The sequence below is a fragment of the Lemur catta genome, chromosome 5 (assembly GCF_020740605.2).
Source record: "Lemur catta isolate mLemCat1 chromosome 5, mLemCat1.pri, whole genome shotgun sequence".
Lineage (NCBI taxonomy): Eukaryota > Metazoa > Chordata > Mammalia > Primates > Lemuridae > Lemur > Lemur catta.
In genome coordinates, this window is record NC_059132.1 from 30,566,623 (window position 1) to 30,583,820 (window position 17,198).

General features: G+C 56.7%; 1 protein-coding gene across 1 annotated transcript in view; it reads left to right on the forward strand.

Annotated features, from left to right (window-relative positions):
- Positions 1–2,515: 2,515 nt before the first annotated feature.
- PDGFRB (platelet derived growth factor receptor beta) overlaps positions 2,516–17,198 on the forward strand; it is a 38,200-nt gene continuing 23,517 nt past the window's right edge. Inside the window, exon 1 of the mRNA XM_045551388.1 lies at positions 2,516–3,057. The gene's annotated coding sequence lies outside the window, so the exon portion shown is untranslated. The remainder of the gene's footprint in view (positions 3,058–17,198) is intronic.

A 17,198-nucleotide genomic window follows, 5' to 3' on the forward strand; every position in this document is an offset into this window, starting at 1 on the left:
CGTCCCCCACCCACATCTCAGTCGAGACGAGGAGTAGCAGTCCTGGTGCCCACCAAGGGTTAATGGTGGTAGGGGCTAAGTGATTCCAGATGGGCCAGCGGACGGCTGGGCTGGCCGGAAACCGGAGGCCGCCAGCTTCCCTGGGGAGCCACCACCAACTGCCCCCTCCCCTCTGTGCTGCATCTCTGGCCCCCAGCTGTACCCCTGCCCCGCGGCCCACCAGCCTCCTCTCCCTCGCCAGGGTCCAGCTCTAGGGGAAATGCAGACAGAGCATCCCAAGGGCCTTCCAGCACAGTGAGTCCAGCCCCGTAAGTACAGATGGGGAAACTGAGGCTCAGGCTGGACGAGGGACCTATCCAAGGTCTCCCAATAAGTCAGTGGCTAGGTCTCCGGACTCCAGACCACCTTCTTTGGGGATTGGGGGTTGAAATACCTCTTTGCTTCCGCTGAGCTGTCCTGCTTCCACGCGTTGGGCCAAGGCTTCTGAGGTGAATGGCCAAGGCCCATGCTAGGAGGAGAGCTGTAAGTTTCTGATGGAGTCTTTGGGCACAAGAAATCCCAAAGATTTGGGCCTGACCCTGGGCTCTATGGGATCTCCCCAAGTTCCCCTGTGACCCTGCCACCAAGCCCTGGCCAGTCTCCCTCTCTTGAGTTGCCTTGGTTTTTCGGGGAATTTTTGTGGTCATTGTTGAGACAGAGTCTCACTCTGTCGCCCAGGCTAGAGTGCAGTGGCGTCATTGTAGTTCACTGCAACCTCCAACTCCTGGGCTCTAAGCGATCCTTCCGCCCCAGCCTCCCAGGTAGCTAGGACTACAGGTGCACACCACAATGCCCAGCTGACTTTTTTTTTTCTCTTTGGTAAAAACGAGGTCTCACTCATGCTCAAGATAATCTAGAACTCCTGAGCTCAAGTGATTCTCCCACCTCAACCTCCCAGAGTGCTAGGATTACAGGCATGAGCCACCACGCCCGGCCCAGTCTCCCTCTCTTTTGGGACCCTCATGAGCCCCACCCCATGGTCTGGAGCCAGTCTGAGAACACTTCTCCTTCCATGCGGCCCAGCCCAGGTGCTCCTCTGGGCAATCTCCACCGGGACAAGACCAAGAAATGATTGCAAGATAGAAGACTGTGGTTGACATGAAACCTCAGCTGAAGCAAGTCTCCTTGCTCTGTGAACAGGGACCCAGGTGGGGCTGGGGAGGAAAAGGCTTAGGCAGAGGTGCAGAGGGCACAGTGGCAGGAGGGCAGAGCCAGGCTCTAGCTGTGTTACCCGGGACAACCTTCTTCCTCGTTCGGGACTCAGTTTCCCATGTGTATAATAGTGAGAGCCGGGGTGGCTCAGCTCAGCTCTCTAAGCCCTTTTAGAACAATGCCCCTCGGCAGCCGAGGACTGGAGTCTGTGACTGGAGACCTCTTCTGACCTGAGAAGGTAAGGATGGAAGAAGAGACCCAGCGGAGGACCTGGAGGAGGCCTGGCAGACCCTGGTGGGGAAGGAGGGGGGGAGGATGGAAATGAAACACAGCAGGTCGTTGAAAATATCTTGTTGACTGAATGAACAAGCCGCAGGGGTAGCCGGGAAGCAGGCTGGGCAGGAGGGCCAGTCTACACTGGAATGTGGGTCTTGGGTGAGGGTCAGATGACCTATGTCCCTTCTATCATGTGACTCACAAGACCTGGTTCTGCCCCGGCTCTGCCATTGCTGTGTGAGCTTGGAAAGCTCATTTTACTCCCCTGGGCCTCAGTTTACTCATCTGTATAACAGGGCAAATAATCCTTTCCTGGTACCCCAGGGGCTTTGAGATGCTAAAAGCAATGTGTCTGGAAATCTGAAGAAGTGTGCTGCGTAACTTTGGGCACATCGCTTTCCCTCTCTGTGCCAATTCACCCCTGGGCCTTGGATTTTCCTTCTGAAAAGTGACTGATCATCTTGGAGGATCTTTCTGTCTCTTCCCAGTCACCTTCTCAGAAGTGCCCTCTGACTCTCTCAAGCCTTAGGTGTCCCTCTAAATGCACCCTCAGCCTCCCGCCCTCCCAGCGGGCGCCTGCCTGCCCACCGAATGTCTCTCCCGCTAGCCTGGGAGCCCCTGGGGTCAGAGACTGTGTTTTACTCCCTGCTGTGTCCCTGGCACCCAGTACAGTGTCCAGCACATAGCAAGTGCTCGGTGTGCTTGTTCAATGAATGAATGTTGACTGAATCAACCATGTAGATTACCAGAGCCTCCTTTACAGATGGGGAAACTGAGGCACGGAGCAAGGACCCGCCCCCAGGTGTCATGGCAAGCGGGAGCCACCACCCGAGACAGGCATCAGGCAATTGGGGCCAGGCCACTCTTTAATAAAAGTGACTCAGCGGCTGGCGGCTGGCGTGGGCTGTGGAATTTCTAAACATCCCTTCACATCCTGAGAGAACGGGCGACGGGAGGGAGCAAGCAGAGGGAAAAGAAGAAGAAAAACAAGAAACTTAAGGGAAAAGAAAGAGAGAAGGGAAAAAAACCTGAAATTGAAAACAGACGCACGAGTCCACCCTCCCTGCCCCCCGCCCCCCTTCTCCCAGCCCGGCCAATCAGAGGCCGCCCTACAGCCTTTCCCCCAAGTGGGGGGGCAGGGAGGCTCACAGTGGTGTGAGCGCCTGGGCTGCCAGCAGCGAAGTCCCTGTCTGCCCGATCTGGGACCCAGGATCGCCGTGTGAGCATCTTGGAGCCAGAGAGCAGATCCACAGCAACGGAGGGGAGAGAGGGGAGGAGAGAGCAGCCCCTCAGCCCAGCCGCCCAGCAGCAGCCTCTGCTCCCTTGACACAGACGGCCAGACCCAGGGCAGCCCCTCTGGCGGCTCTTCTCCTCCTGAGGATGCTTTGGGAGTGAGGCGAAGCTGGGCTGCTCCTCAGCCCTGCAGCACCCCCTTCCCTCCGTCCCTTCTTCGAGTGTCGGGGAGCCTGCAGCGGTCCTGCCTGCCCGTCTACCCAGCTGTTGCCCATTTCAGCAAAGTCTTTCTGATAACAGGAAGAGGGCAGTAAGGAGGACTTCCTGGAGGGGGTGATAGAAGCTATCGGCAGCAAGGTAAGTGCTGGGAGACCTGGGAACCCCAGCCCCGTGCCCTGTCCCCTTGCCCCAGCCTACGCCTCTTTGGGTAGGTAAAAAAATGGAAAATGTTTTTGACAAAACCAGATGGGAGAAGGCTGGGGGGCTGCGGGGGATGTCACGACTGGAGGACAGTTCTCTCCTTTCCCCTGCTCTGGGGCGGGGACCTCTGCCTCCTCACCCCTGCTGCCCCTGCCCTCAGCAAACATCCCTCAAGGTTTCTGGGTGCCGAGTGGGGGCCTCCGAAGCACAGCACAGTCTGTGGGGGTGGGGAGCTGGGAGGGACAGGAGAGGGGAATTGGGAGAAGGCAAGCAGGCTACACGGGAAGGGGACCTGTTAGGGCACTGGGCACCTCAGGACCACAGCCCCTGTCCCTTGGCCCAAGCCTTGTTTCTAAGAATCATTTGGTTTTAGGCCAGGCAGCCGCTAGGCAACCTTTGGGGATTTAAATGGATTTGCAAATTTTCCAGATTCCTAAGATGTCCTTCCAAGCCCCAGCAGCTAAGAAAGTTCTAGGGAGAGGAGGGCTGTGGCAACCCCACCTAGCGGTCATGCCGCTGGGGCCGAGGATCTGGGGCCCGGCTGCCCGATCTGGGGGCTCCTCTGTGAAGAGGGGTTTGGCCTCCGGGCCATTCCCTTTGGTCCCAGGCGGCTCCTCGGCCCTCCTTGTCGTCTCCCTCCTTCTGGCCTCTACCCCCTCTCCGTGCCGTCCTGAAACATAAATCTACTCACACCACTTCCCCGCCCAGATCCTGCTGTGGCTCCCAGGCCCTGTAGACATCCCGACCCCTAACAGCGGCTGCCGCTTACTGGCACCGCTCGCCAGGCCTGTACTGAGCGTTTGATGAGAACGAGCTGGCGTCATGCTCAGCCACAATCCTGGGAGCGACTGCTTTTACCTCCGCATTCACATGAGGAAACTGAGGCTCACAGCAGCCACGTAACTGTGGCCACGCAGCTAGTAAGCGGCGGAGCTCGGAGGGGTTGTAAGCTCTCCCTGCCCATTCCCCCAAACTCGGGCCCTTTGTTCCTGCCACTCGGATCCTAGAATTCCCAGAAGGAATGTGCACCATCCTGCCTGTGGGATCTGCCCTCCCTCTGCCCCTGCCTGGAATGCCCTTCCTCATCACTTTTCTTTCAAGGATCCTCGTCCCCACCTCTTCCAGGCAGCCTTCCCAGGCGCTCGCAGTCCTCCAGGTGCTTGCCATGCACTTCCTGCTGGAACCTGGCTGCTTGGCCCTCTCCTGTTTGTGTTCTCTTTGCACATCAGAAATCGTTCTGTCCCCGGTGCCCAGGCCTGGGGCGGGCAGTGGGGCCAAGAAAGTATGCTGGTGAGGGGGAGGAGGGACTCACTGGGCCCAGAACCCAGGCCTCCTGCCTTCCTTCAGGTGCCCTTCCAGAACATCACGTGGCTCCTCCGGACTGCATTTTTTTGTTGGAAGCAGGGAGAAGTGTCTCTGTTTGCCTCTGTGACCCCCAGAGTACACAGAGGCCTCTAGTGAGATGTTCTGAAGTCATGCAGTCCTGCCTTGGCTCCGAGCAGGAGGCCCTGAATCCACAGCATTCAGGACATACATACAGCCGTGGTCCCCATCACTGGACACCCACCCCATGCAAGCACAGTGGCTCGTACCTCACGTGCCTCGTAATCCTCACAGCAGTTCTTTGCAATCGGTGTTATTACACAGGTGTTGTTACCCCCATTTTGCAGATGAAGAAACCGAGCTTTGGAGAGGCTAAGTGACGTTCCCGGGGTCACACAGCTAGTAGAGTTGGTATTTAAGCCAAAGTCTGCCTGAATCGAAAGACTTAACCCCTGTGCACCCCAGGGAGTAGCTGGTCAGAGGGGAGAACCTCCATCCTCCCGCAGAGCCTGCGCCTGGCTTCAGCACCTTCCCCAGCAGAAAGTGCAGCCTCGGGTCTGACTGCTCCAAGATCCGCCGGGCCCTGGCTTGGTCCCGCGAGAGGAAGGAGACCATCCAGCCAGCAGCCCCTCGCAGACAGTAGTTATCAGGCAGCCCGCCCTGCTCTGTGGGAAGAGGAGCTGGGACCTGTAATTGCCCCCAGATGTGGGGCGGGCAGCGGAAAGCCCTGTGAATGTAGAGTCAGGAGACCTGGTGCTTGCCCTGGCTCAGTTCAAATCCACTGTGTGACCAACCTCAGACCCCCGTGTCCTCTCTCTGGGCTGCTCCCACACCTGGGAGACCATGTGCACTGTGGACAAATGGCATCAGGCTTAGGCATCAGATGACTGTGGATTAATCCCGATTCCACTCTGGCTGACTGTATGACCCTGGGCCAGCACCTTGCCATTCTGGGCCCCGGTCTTCTCCTCTGTGAACAGCAGGGCAGTATGTGGGCTCCAAGAGGCGACAGCATAGGCAAGGTGCTCAGCACGGCCCCTGCACTTCACAGGTGGACTAAGGCCACTGGCTGAGAGAGGGTCACTGCTGCACAGGACCACCTGGCTATGAAATTGGCCTGCAAAGGGCTGTGCCCGTGGAAGCGACCTGGACACAAAGTATGTTCTAAGGGCCTGTGTCCATCCTCCAGGCACAAGCCACAGTCTGACTCCGAGACCAGCTGCCTCCCAGGCTAGAGGAGGATGCTCGGGGTGTTTTGCTCAGGACAGGCTGCGGGGTGTGGTGGGAGGGAGAAAGGGATCCAGGGATCTCTAGCCAGTGGGCTAGTGGGTCCCGGGAATGGGACTCTTTGCACAGTCCTCCCTTGCAACCCAGGGAGGGAGGAGAGCAGGAAAGGGGTGCTGGGTGCCTCCCCGGGGTCAGAGCTCATAGCGCTGAGCTAGGAAGCAGTGTGGGCAGGATGGCATGACAGGAGCCAACCTTTCTGCGCCATTTCGATGTGCTCTCAATTGTGTGTTACATCCGTTACCTCCAAGTTCACTGCGTGTTCCTCAGTGCTTAACACTTGCCTGGGATTTGGTAAGCTCTTAGTAAATATTTGCTAGACTAATTTAATCATCACAGCAACCTCGAGAAGTAGATAGAAACTCTCCCCATTTTACAGATGAGGAAATGCCAGAGAGGTTAAGTCAGTTGCCCAAAGTCCCACAGCTAGGAAGTGGTGGAGCTGGGACTTGCTCCCGCGTGTTTCTGACTCCGGAGTCCCGTGATGAGCGGCTGGATGGGGCCCAGGACACCCTGGGGTTCCAGAGTAAACTCTGAGAAAGAGCCTCAGCTGTGGGGCTGCGTTCCAGAGGCGGTCATCAGACCCTCGAACCCTGTGTGACTGTGGGCAAGTCAGTCCCTCTCGGGGGCCTCAGTTTTCCCATCAGTCAAATAAGGAGGTTGACCCAGATGCTCGCTAAGCTTTCTTCCAGCCCTAAAACAATTTCAGGATTCCAAGCCACGCCAGCCCAGATTGGCAGCCGCACAAGCCTTGCTGTGTACTCAGGGATCATGCATATTTAACTTCACAATGAAAGGATTTCTTCTTACCCTTTCTCTACACATTACAGAAAGAGGGCAGGATCGATGACCACTAATGGAAAACTTTAACCTGCAATAACGAGGAGGAACTTTCTAGCAATTAGAGCAGCCCCTTAATGCGCTCAGTTTCTCAGGGCCTCACATGCCCATTTTCCTGGGACAGTGAGCAAGGAAGGTCGGGAGGTGGCCTGTTAGGGGCTGTGCGTGGATACTGGGACCTTTTAGGTCCCTTCCAGTGCTGGGTTTTCGAACCCCATATGCTCTGATTTCAAGAGGAAGCAAGGCTTTCTTTGGCCCAGACGGATGATGGGGTCCAGAGGGGAGGGGAGGAATGGACACAGAGGCCCACCTCTGGTGGGAGTGGGTGTGGAATTCGCACACTTGTTGCTTCCAGTGTAGAAGCCCACCTTGCATCCCCCCAAGCCTTCAGGTCCAGGGCCTCAGGAAAAAAAGCTTCCTGAACCCCTGAGCCCTGGCCCCAGAGCCCCCTCCCAGATGTTTTCTGGAGCACTCCACCTCCAGCCTGGTATAGGAGGTTGGAAATCAAAGCATATTGCTTTAACTGCATTAATATCCTCTCTTCTCACTTCAGGGCTATTTGATGTCTCAGGTGTCTGGAACCTTTCATCTGCTAGAGGTGCCAGCTTCTCCGCCCTGTGATGGAGAGGGCTGACCCTTGGGAGGCGTAGAGGATCAGAAAGTTCCTGAATGTTAGAGATGAAAAGGACTTTTTGGTCACTTGGTTGGACTTGCTTAGTGTATAGGTGGGAAACTGAGGTTCAGAGAGGGGAAGGGATGCACCTAAGTCCGTAAAGATCATCAGTGATGGCACTGAGCCCGGAACCTGGGCTGGCCTCTGCTCCACCACAGGTGCTACATCTTTGCCACCTCTCTAAAGGCCTGGGGAGGTCCAGCTCCACCTCTGTGGTCCAGGGCTCAGCCTCCAGTCTCTCTGGGGTGAGGCCATCCTGACGAGGGATGAGAGACCCCCGGGTAGTTTTCTGGACTACGGACCTCTCAGTCACATCACTTCTCCATTCTGGCCACAGTTTTCTCTTCTTTAAAGTGGAGAGAGGCCTAGGGAGAAGCTCGGTGACCCAGAGGTCCAACTGGCTCTGCCCTTAGTCCCTGAGAGTCCCTGCCAGGCTTCTTGCGGCTGTTTTACCACATCCTTGTTGCTGTTCTGGTTACTGGGAAATAAAACCCAAGAGGCAGTGACCCCACCAGCTTCTCCATTCCTGAGTCTGAGCCTAAGTGAGCTTGGGGCGGGGTGTTTCCAGTTAGCCCTAGAGGGGCAGGGCTCAGCTTTACAAACATGCCACAGGAGCCCTGGCCCCTCCCAACCCAGAGCATTGAAGGTGAAGACTCAGGTTTGACCCAGTGGACTGTGGGCTACTCCCATCTCACTTGTCACTGTGTCCTTATCAGCTCCCAACCTGTGGCCTAGCTGCTGCATGGATAGTGAAATAGTGAATGGATAAATAAATGCAGGTAGGGATGGATAAATGGGCTGGTGGACAGATGGATGGATGGATGGATGGACAGATGGAGACAGACACATGGCCTCCCCTCTAGTCTAGGGAACAGGGATGACTTCTTGAGCATTCAACCTCATGAGGGCCCCATGCTTAGAAGGGCCTGTGCTTGGTTGAATGTTCTGCAATCACCATCTTGATATTCTTAATAATTTTTTAACAAGAAGCCCTGCATTTTCATTTTGTACTTGGCCTGGCAAATTATGTAGCAGGTCCTGCCAGTGCGTTCAGGCTAGGTTTGGCATGGCTTTCATCCCCGAAACTGGCCTTGCTGCTTCCAATGTCCCCATCCTAATCCACAGCCTCCCACAAAATGCCAACCTGCTCGTGTCACCCTCCCCTGCGGAGGCCCCACACGCCATGGTGCTTGGAGTTACTGCAGCTGGCCACCCACCATCACTGTCAATGCCCTGAAAAGTGGGCCTCCTGGTGCCTCCCAGGCAAAGCCCAAATCCTTGCCCAGCACCCCAAACCTTTCCCAAAGCGACCTCTGCTTCCTTCTCTGCCCATCCCCCAGCTCCTTGCTGAAGAGCCCCAAGTTCTAGCCAAACAGATCTCTCTCTGCCATTTCTCCCGGATGCCTTGCCATCTCCCAGGGAGCCCCGTGGAACACCCCTCCCTGGCATCATCTGCCAAAGAACCCAACCAACTCTGGAGGCCTAGCTCAAGGCCACCTCCCTCAGGAAGCCCTCCCCACTGGGATAACCATAATATTACCATGTACCAAGCACCTGTGACATGCCAAGTTGCTTTGCATCATTGGCAGTGGAAAAAGAGATCTCCCATGCCATTTTCCAGGAAATTGAGACTCAGAGGAGTCACAGAGTTACGAGGTAGTAAAACTGGGACTTGGACCCAGGAGTGAGTGGATTCAAGCTGGAGTGGCTGCTCCTGGCCTGGCAGGGCTCCCATGCCATTTCCCTTCCCTGGGTGGCACCGGGCACAGCCTGCTGGCTTCAGAGTCCCATATGTCTGTTCTGCCCCCACCAGCCCATCCGTATCACCTCCCTGGAAGGAAAGGGTCACCGCTGCCTGCCCGTCCCACTTCCCCAGCCTGGTGAACCCTGTGTTATTAGGGGGCAGCTGAGGCCCCAGGCCTGAGGGCCAGAAGAGCTGACCCTACACAGCCAGATGATTTCTCATGCTGTGTAAGCATCTATTGAGCACCTACTGTAGGCCTAATCCCATATTAGGAACTGGAAGAAATCCCAAAATTTGTTAGGTGGGTTTCCTGATTTGTGGGAAATTAAATTAGGGGACTAAGACAGAGGTACAGGAAAGAACTAGTTGACAGACAGGAGACTGGGAGTCATTAGACTTGAGTCTGGTCCTAGGATGGCCACTAAATCCCTGAGTGCTCCAGGACGAGGCCCTCCCCGCACTAGCAAGGGCTGCTGCTGCTGACAGTCCCAATAACAAGGGCCGCTACCCCTTCCCGAGGCACTTTCTGGGGCGAGGCTTTCCTGCACCGTCTCATTTATCACAGGCGTCCCTCTGCTGACAGCTGAGTCTAGCAGAGTCTTGGCTGTGTGCTCGAGGCTGAGTGAGTGAGTGAGTGACTTATTCTCCCATGAGCGAATGAATAATAATAACGCGTCCACTAGCTCTGCAGAGGGTGGTGTGCCGGGCCCTGACCTAAGCATTTTGCTTGCATTAACTCCTTCGACGGCCGTGGCAGCTCAGTGGCCAGCGAGCCCCAAGCTACAGATGAGGGAACTGAGGCACAGAGAGCCTAAGTGGACGACCGGAGAAAGCGCTGGGAGAGCAGCTGCTGAGAACGAGAGAGGGTCAGTGGAACATGGGCGTTTTCTCCCCTCCTGCTCCGCCGCCAGGGAGGCTCTGAGGGGAATCTCAATGTTCCCTAATTGGCACCAATTAATGGCGGGTTTACTAGTCCGCTAGCTACGCCTGCGGGATTCGCGGGCTCCGGGCTGGTGGGGGAGGCTGTGTGCTGGTGGGTCAGCACAAACGGGCCCCGAGGCCCGCCTGTCCCCTGCCCACTTGGCTCTGAGAGCCCATTCTGTTTGCGGCCCCCACCCCAACCCAGGGCTGATCCAGGCTGGCAGCAGCCCGGGGAACAGAAGGTTTGCTTGTCTGCGCCTGCCACACCCCCCTCCCCAGCCTCAGCCTGGGACCCCTCTCAGGGGCTCCTTTGGCTGCCAGGGCCTGGTGCTCTCCGTTACCATGGCACCGGCCGGAGAGGAGGCTCTGGGGGGTGGGGACAGGGAGGGAAGCCGAGGGATGGTGGCGGCCTGGAACTCTGCAGCTGCGGAGGCCCCGGCCCTCTGTGAACGGGGAAAGGGGTGCTGGGGCCCCAGCAGGGGCAAGCCTGGACCCTGAGCACAGCCGGCCTGTGGCAGAGCTGGCCACACACCTGGTCTGACTGCCGGATGCCAGAGGCCCTCGGGATGGGCCTCAAGGCAGCCCAGGGTCCCTGCTCCACCTCTGCGCTGACCCTCAGTCTCTGCAGTGAAGTTGCAGAAAGCTCCTGAGTTCTATCTCTAGCTTGACTCTCGGATTACTGGGGGACCTGGCGCAGGACCCTGCACACACTGACCCTCAACGAGGGCAGGGGCAGGATCCGACCTCTGAGGGCCCTCTCATCCCTGGAAGCCTGGATTCTGTATGGACTCAGCAGGGAGAGCCCCACGTGGGAGCGCTACTCTGTGGGCAGAGCCGTTTCTGGGCAGGAGACAGGCGGTCTGGCGTGGCGGTAAAGGATACGGGCTTTGGAGTCAGACCGGCCTGCCTTTGCGTTCCAGCTCCTTTGCTTATTGCTTATTGTGTGACCTTGGGCAGTTAGCAAACCTCCCTGAGACTCAGTTTCCTCGTCTGTGAAGTGAGGATAATGAGTACCCCCTTCACAGGGCTGTTGTCAGGATGAGACCAAATTCCCAGATCATCTCATTTAGCAGAGTGCTTGACTCCAAATTAGTAGGAGCTTTTGTTTGTTTTCAGACTGGGGGGCATCAGAACAACGAACGAGAAGAAAGATGTCCTGGGTCGCGGGTGGGGAGGCTGGTGGGCAGAAGCAGGAGCAACAGGTAGAGGATGCGGTGAGAGAGATCGAGCTCATGTAATTAAAGTCTCTAGTAGCCTGACCTCTGAGGATTCTGAGCTGGCCAAGAATGGAATGGGCCACGGTGAAGGGGTGAGATCCCTGTCATGGGAGGTGTGCAATTGCAGAGAAGGTCAGGGGGTGCGAATAGAGAATATGTACGGCCCCTCCCACTTCTAAGATTGTACAGCTCTGTGAAAAATCGTGTGACTGTCTCCCCGACAAACTCAGCTTCAGCTTCGCCCAGCTCAAAAGAGAGCATGAAAGAAAGAAAGAAGTTGGGAAAACGCGGGTGAGAGAATGAGGCTGGCGGCTCCCTGTGTGTGGTGCTCATTCCGTGCCAGGTACTGGGCTATGCTCTTCGCGAGGCTTCTGTCGTTGGCTCCTGCCACAGAGTGACAGTTACGTGGGCGCTGGGCCTGTGTGTTCTGGAGCCATTCTGCCCAGACGGAGCATGGACCTACCCCTGGCAAGCTCTGTGATCTCGGGTAAACAACATAACCTCTCTGTGCCACCCCGTTCCTCATCTGTGAAATGATGAAGCAGCACTGATGTCGTGGGATTGTTCTGAGGACCTGGTGAGATCGTTCACATGAAAAGCTTACGCCAGGTGGTGGGCGATAGGTACAGGTGACTCTTGAACGACCTGGGGGTTAGGAGCGCTGGCCAACCACAAAGCCAAAAATCTGTGTGTAACCTTTGACTTCCCCAAAACTTAACTACTACAAGCCTACTGTGACTGGAAGCCTTACTGATAACGTAAAGTTGATTAACACATATTTTGTATGTCGTATGTATTATATTCTGTCTTCTTACAATAAAGTAAGCTAGAGAAAAGAAAATCATAAGGAATAGAAAACATATTTACTATTCATCAAGTGGAAGTGGCTTATTATAAAAGGTCTTCATCTTCGTTGTCTTCATGTTGAGCAGGTTGAGGAGGAGGAGGAGGAGGAGGAGGGTTGGTCTTGCTGTCTCAGCGTGGCAGAGGAGGAAGAGGTAGAGGAGGTGGAAGGGGAAGCAGGAGCCGCTGGTTCGCTTTTTGAAAAAATCTGCATGTCAGTGAACTCAGGCAGTTCAAACCCGTGTTGTTCAAGGGTCAACTGTACTAAATCAAAGGTAGTTATTATTATTCTTGCTATTTTCAAGGCCAGCTAAGTCCCTGTTCCTTTTGAAAAGGCTGCTGGGGGCCCCGATGGGGTCCAGGGGACTCTGGGCCAGGGATCCACTGGGCCTAAGGGGTGGCCGTGGGGGCTGAGTGCGGGAGGCCGGCGAGGCGCCTCGGGAGGCAGGAAGTGCGATCGTGGCAGCAGGCGGGGGCTTGCAGCTGGCCTCCCCCTCACTGACCTCCTTCCCAGGCTTGTTCCTAGCCTTCTTGGGGACCCAGGCTCCTCCCTTGGGGCCCCCGCAGCCGCTAGGCACACACTGAGTGCTTTCCCACGCACTGTTCCAAGCGGCCGGCCGGCGTGACCTCCCACCCCGGGCGCACACACTCTGCCGGGTGGGGGGTGTGCTGTGGGGGTAGGGGCTCGGGCTGGGCGATCAGTCCGTTCTTTATCAGCCTGGCTCTGTTCCAGACAGATGTTTCATTTTATTTCAGACTTCCAGAAAATAGGCCATTTCTTTCCATTGTGTCCCTAGGGAGGCCCCCCGGGGGGAGAAGCACAGAGTGAGTGACGAATGTGGGGCCCTGACTTGGGCCCTGGGAGCTGGGAGGGTGGCAGCCGTCCTCCCTGGGTCCTGAGGGAGCTGTCACAGGGCCAGGGCGGGAAGGTTCTTAAAGGCCGGGCTACAAAGCCAGCCTTGGCCTGAGGGCCTTGGGGAGCCAAAGAGGGGCCGGGGTGTTTCAGAAAGGTCCCCCTGGTTGGGACGTGAGAACAGGTGAGAGGGGACAGATGGGGAGTGAGGAGCCAGGAGAGGGGCTGCAATGGGGCAGCCAGAGGCAACCGAGCTGGTGCCAGATGGGTGGGGGTGGGGGACCAGGATGGCCTTCCATGGAAGCGGCACTGTCTTCCACCCACTCGGACTTCCACAACTAGAGCCCATGCGAGGCCCCAACTTAGCCGATTTCTCCTGCTTTGTTCAGGGAGACTTTGTGTACCCAGAAAATATGAGGGCCCCTGGATCCAGAAGCAGCATGGCCTAGAGGGTTGGGCCTGGTGATCAAGCTCCATCACTGTGTGGTCCTGAGGCTTGTGGGCAGAGTCCTTGTGTAGGGGTGTGGCACTGAGCCCTTTCCAACAGAGAGAAGTGGGTATAGGATTGAGGGGGACAGGCGGGAACCTCTGCCCCTTCCCAGGTTTCTTCTCCCTACCTGTAACTGTCTCCCCACCCTACAGACCCTGCCTTCCTCCCTGGCTCCCACATCTCAGCCTGCCTGGGGAAGGCTGCATGGGCCACACTCTCTGCTAGGTCTGGGCTGCTATGCTGTGGTCACTTTCCTCCTCTCCAGCTGCTGGCGGGAGGACTCCATCCCTGGCTCCAGATGCTTCTTGCCCCTACACACTCCCAGGCCTGGAACTGGCTGCCTTCTCTGAGCTGAGTCATGACATCCCGGCTGGGGCCCCTCCCCAGTGCCCCCGCCCCCACCCCAGCGTCTAACTCAGCGCAGCAACCTTCCAGAGCAGCGTCCTGAATGCTCCCAGGACAGCCCTGCCCACCCTGTTGTACAGATGGGGAAACTGAGGCCCAGGGACAAGATGGGACTGTACAGTAGTCCCCCTTATCCACAGTTTTGTTTTCCACAATTTCAGTTACCCACAGTCAGCCGTGGTCCAAAAATATTAAATGGAAAATTCCAGAAATAAACAATGTATAAGTTTTGAATTTCATGCTGTTCTGAGTAGCATGATGACATCTCAGGCTGTCCTGGTCTGTCCTGCCCAGGAGTGAATCATCCCTTTGTCCGGCGTGTCCATGCTGCATACACTACCCTCCTGTTGGTCATCGACATTGTTATGGCTCGATGACCCTTCTGATAACGTCAGAAGGTCAATAGTGTCCCAGCACCACATCACAACACCTGTGTCACTCCCTCACTTCTAGGAGCCTAGAGTCTGTGTCTCACTCTCCCAGCAACTCAGCAAGTCACCTCCTCTGAGTCCTAGTGGCCGATCCCTGCCTGGCTGGGACAGTGCAGGGAAAGTGACCTGATACAAAGGTCAATGTGTGGCAGGGCAGGAGTGTGCTGTGACAATGGCGAGGGCAGCAGCTGCTGTCTGCACCCTGGGCCTTGAGCCACCAGCCTCACGTCTGAGCAGGGGCGGAGGCCTGGGGCTGCCCAGCCAGGTGAGCTTCAGCAACATCAGCCACCTGCGCCCGTCCTGCCTGGGCCAAAACACAGGGGCCTCTCGCTTTGCTTCTCCAAGCTTCCGTTTCCCCACCTGTACGATGGGGCACAGGAAGGCGGCTCCCGATAGATGATCCCTGAGGGCTGTGGAGCTCTGACATTCCAAGACTCTGCCCCCGTGACCCCATGGCCAGGCCTCCTCCTCCCTCAGGCATCTTGTACATTCAGAGCATCCCTGGCCTGGGCCTGCCTGCCCCAGCGCCCCCTTCTCCCGCAGCAGGACTTCCGCCTGTCCCCGTCTCCGGGCTGTCTACCCAGCCTGTTCCCGCCTCCAGCCCACAGACCCTCCACATCCTAGGCCCCCTCCATGGCACGGCGGCTCTCACCCCTGCCCTCTGGCCTCACTCTCCTCTCAGAAAGCAGCAGAGTGCCGTCAGCACACACACTCCTGCCCCTCAGGCTTCCGAGCCAGAAACAGGGGTGGGGCTCACCTATGATACCTCCCTCTCTAGCCCCTCCACGATCAATCACCAAGTCCCGTCGATTCTCAGCTAAGTAAATATCAGATCTGTCTGTTTCGATCAGTCCCCACTGCCCTCTCCCAGACACAACCAAACACGCAGGTCGAGCAGAGAAGCAGCGGAGTGGAGTGGCATAGAGCACTGAGTCACATCACCTCACTTCAGTCTCTGCCCTGCCCCTACCGGCTCTGTGTTTCTCAGTTTCCCCACCTATGAAATGGGAATGATCATCATATCTACCCCATAGAGCTGACTGAGTCAAGTGAGTCAATACACGTCCAGTGCTCAGAACGGTCCCTGGTGCGGTAAATGCACAACACACGTCGGCTTTCTGGCTTGTCTGTGCATGCGTATGGATGCATGTTCAGGTGAGTCTGGGGTTCTTTGTGCACATACTCTGTGCATGTTGTATGTACCAGGTACATATGTGATCTGTTGCACACGGGTGATCTCCAGTAGGCACATGAGAGAGCACCCAGACAGCAATTCGCGCTGTATGCACATGTGCTGGGCGCAGTGGGAGCTGCGTGCACGTGTGTTTTGTGTGGGCATGCACATGTTTAGTGCCTACGTGAGGGCTGGGCACGCACACAGCCTGTTGCACTTGTGTGAGTTTCAGGGGAGCGTGTGAATAAGTGCGTAGGCAGACATCTGTGCTGCGTGCATGTGCTCACCGTGTGCCGGCTCCCCCGGCCCCCCTATGGCGATGCAGGGCCCCCTCCCTGGCCTGCCTGTGTCGTGGGAGCCTCAGGACCCTGAGGGAGGGAAGCTGCTGCTAGCGGATGTGGCCAAGATGGACTGGATTTATTTAGATTAAGGCGGTGGGAAAGGAGTAGAGAATTGTATGTGCTGGGAGGAGGGAAGGCTGGGGCTCTGAGAATGACTCTCCAAGAATGCTTGCTCCCCTAGACTTGGGGCCACCACTCTGCTCCCCTGGACTTAGGGTCCTCACTCTGTTCCCCTAAGGGGTCCCTCTGATTCACTGTGAGGAGCTGGGCATGACCCCACCTTTGGGCCTCTGACCCTCCAACCTGGCCAGAGCAGGAGGAATCTGAGATCTTCCTGGTACACAGCACTGTCTTCATGGGTAAAGGGGGGATACCTAGGGGTGTCCTCCCTTTGTTTGCTGCAGGGGCCTCCCTGGGCAGGAGAGTGTGGTGGGAGGATGAGGCAGGGGGAAGGATGCCTGACTGTGACATCCAGGTTGTCCCAGGTGGCTTCTCCCTGGAGCACAGCACTCCCCCTGAAGAAGGGAAGTTGTCACAGGCAAGCCACCACCCCCAGGTCACCTTCCCAGGCTTCCCTGGGGTTGGCTGGAAACAAAGCAGCCTCTGGGAAGCACAAAGAGGTCCAGAAGGCAGTGGGTGGACAGCTGGGCATGTCAGTGAGCATCCAGGATGGCCCGGGAGGTCATGTCTGGGTCCCTTGAGCTCTAGTGTGGTCCTCTCTGGTCCTCCATCTTTGGTTTATGGCTGTCCATAACACCCTTTCCCTGCTACCTCCTGGGTTTCATGTCACCAGTTCATTGGCTGAAAGTCACCTGAAGACTGTTGTCTAACTCCTAATTGTATAGATGGGGAAACTGAGGCCCACAGAGGGAAACGACTTGTCAAAGCCCACACAGCAAGTCTCTGACCGAACGGTCAGGGAAATTCCATCCATGGGATGAGATGGGTGATGGATTCTCGTGTGACTCTGGCCTCAGGAATGTTGCCCCATTCTCCTTACCAGCCCCCATCTCCTCCAAACCCCCCAGTGAGAATAATAGTGACTAGAACCTTCTCTTTGGCAGTCAAAAAGGCAGAGCTTTAGACTACGGACAGCCCTTTGAGATGATCCATCCCAACCTTTTCTCGTATGGTTGGGAAATCAGAGTCCCAGAGAGGGCTAGAGACTTGCTCAGTTTTATAGTGACTCCAAGATGCTTGTGAAGGGAGCTGAAATGCTCATTTCATAGAGAGCAAAGCCAGTCCAAGATCCCTGGGGTGCCTACACCCTCCCTAACTCATCTACACTGTCCTGGAGCTTCTGTGCCCAACCTATCTTCTCCCCACAGCCTGAATCTGCCTTTTTGCTGTGTGACTGGGGCAGGATTCTGTCCCTCTCTGGGCCTCTGCTGCCCATTCAGAAAGGGTCCCCCTGAGCTCAGAGTCTCAGACTCTAAGCCTCCCCTAGCCCAGGCCCAGCAGGAGAGGGCCGAAGGGGAGAGGACTGAGTGCCGCGTGGGAGCAGGGTCGGGGGCTGGTGCCATGAGGGCCAGCCCACAC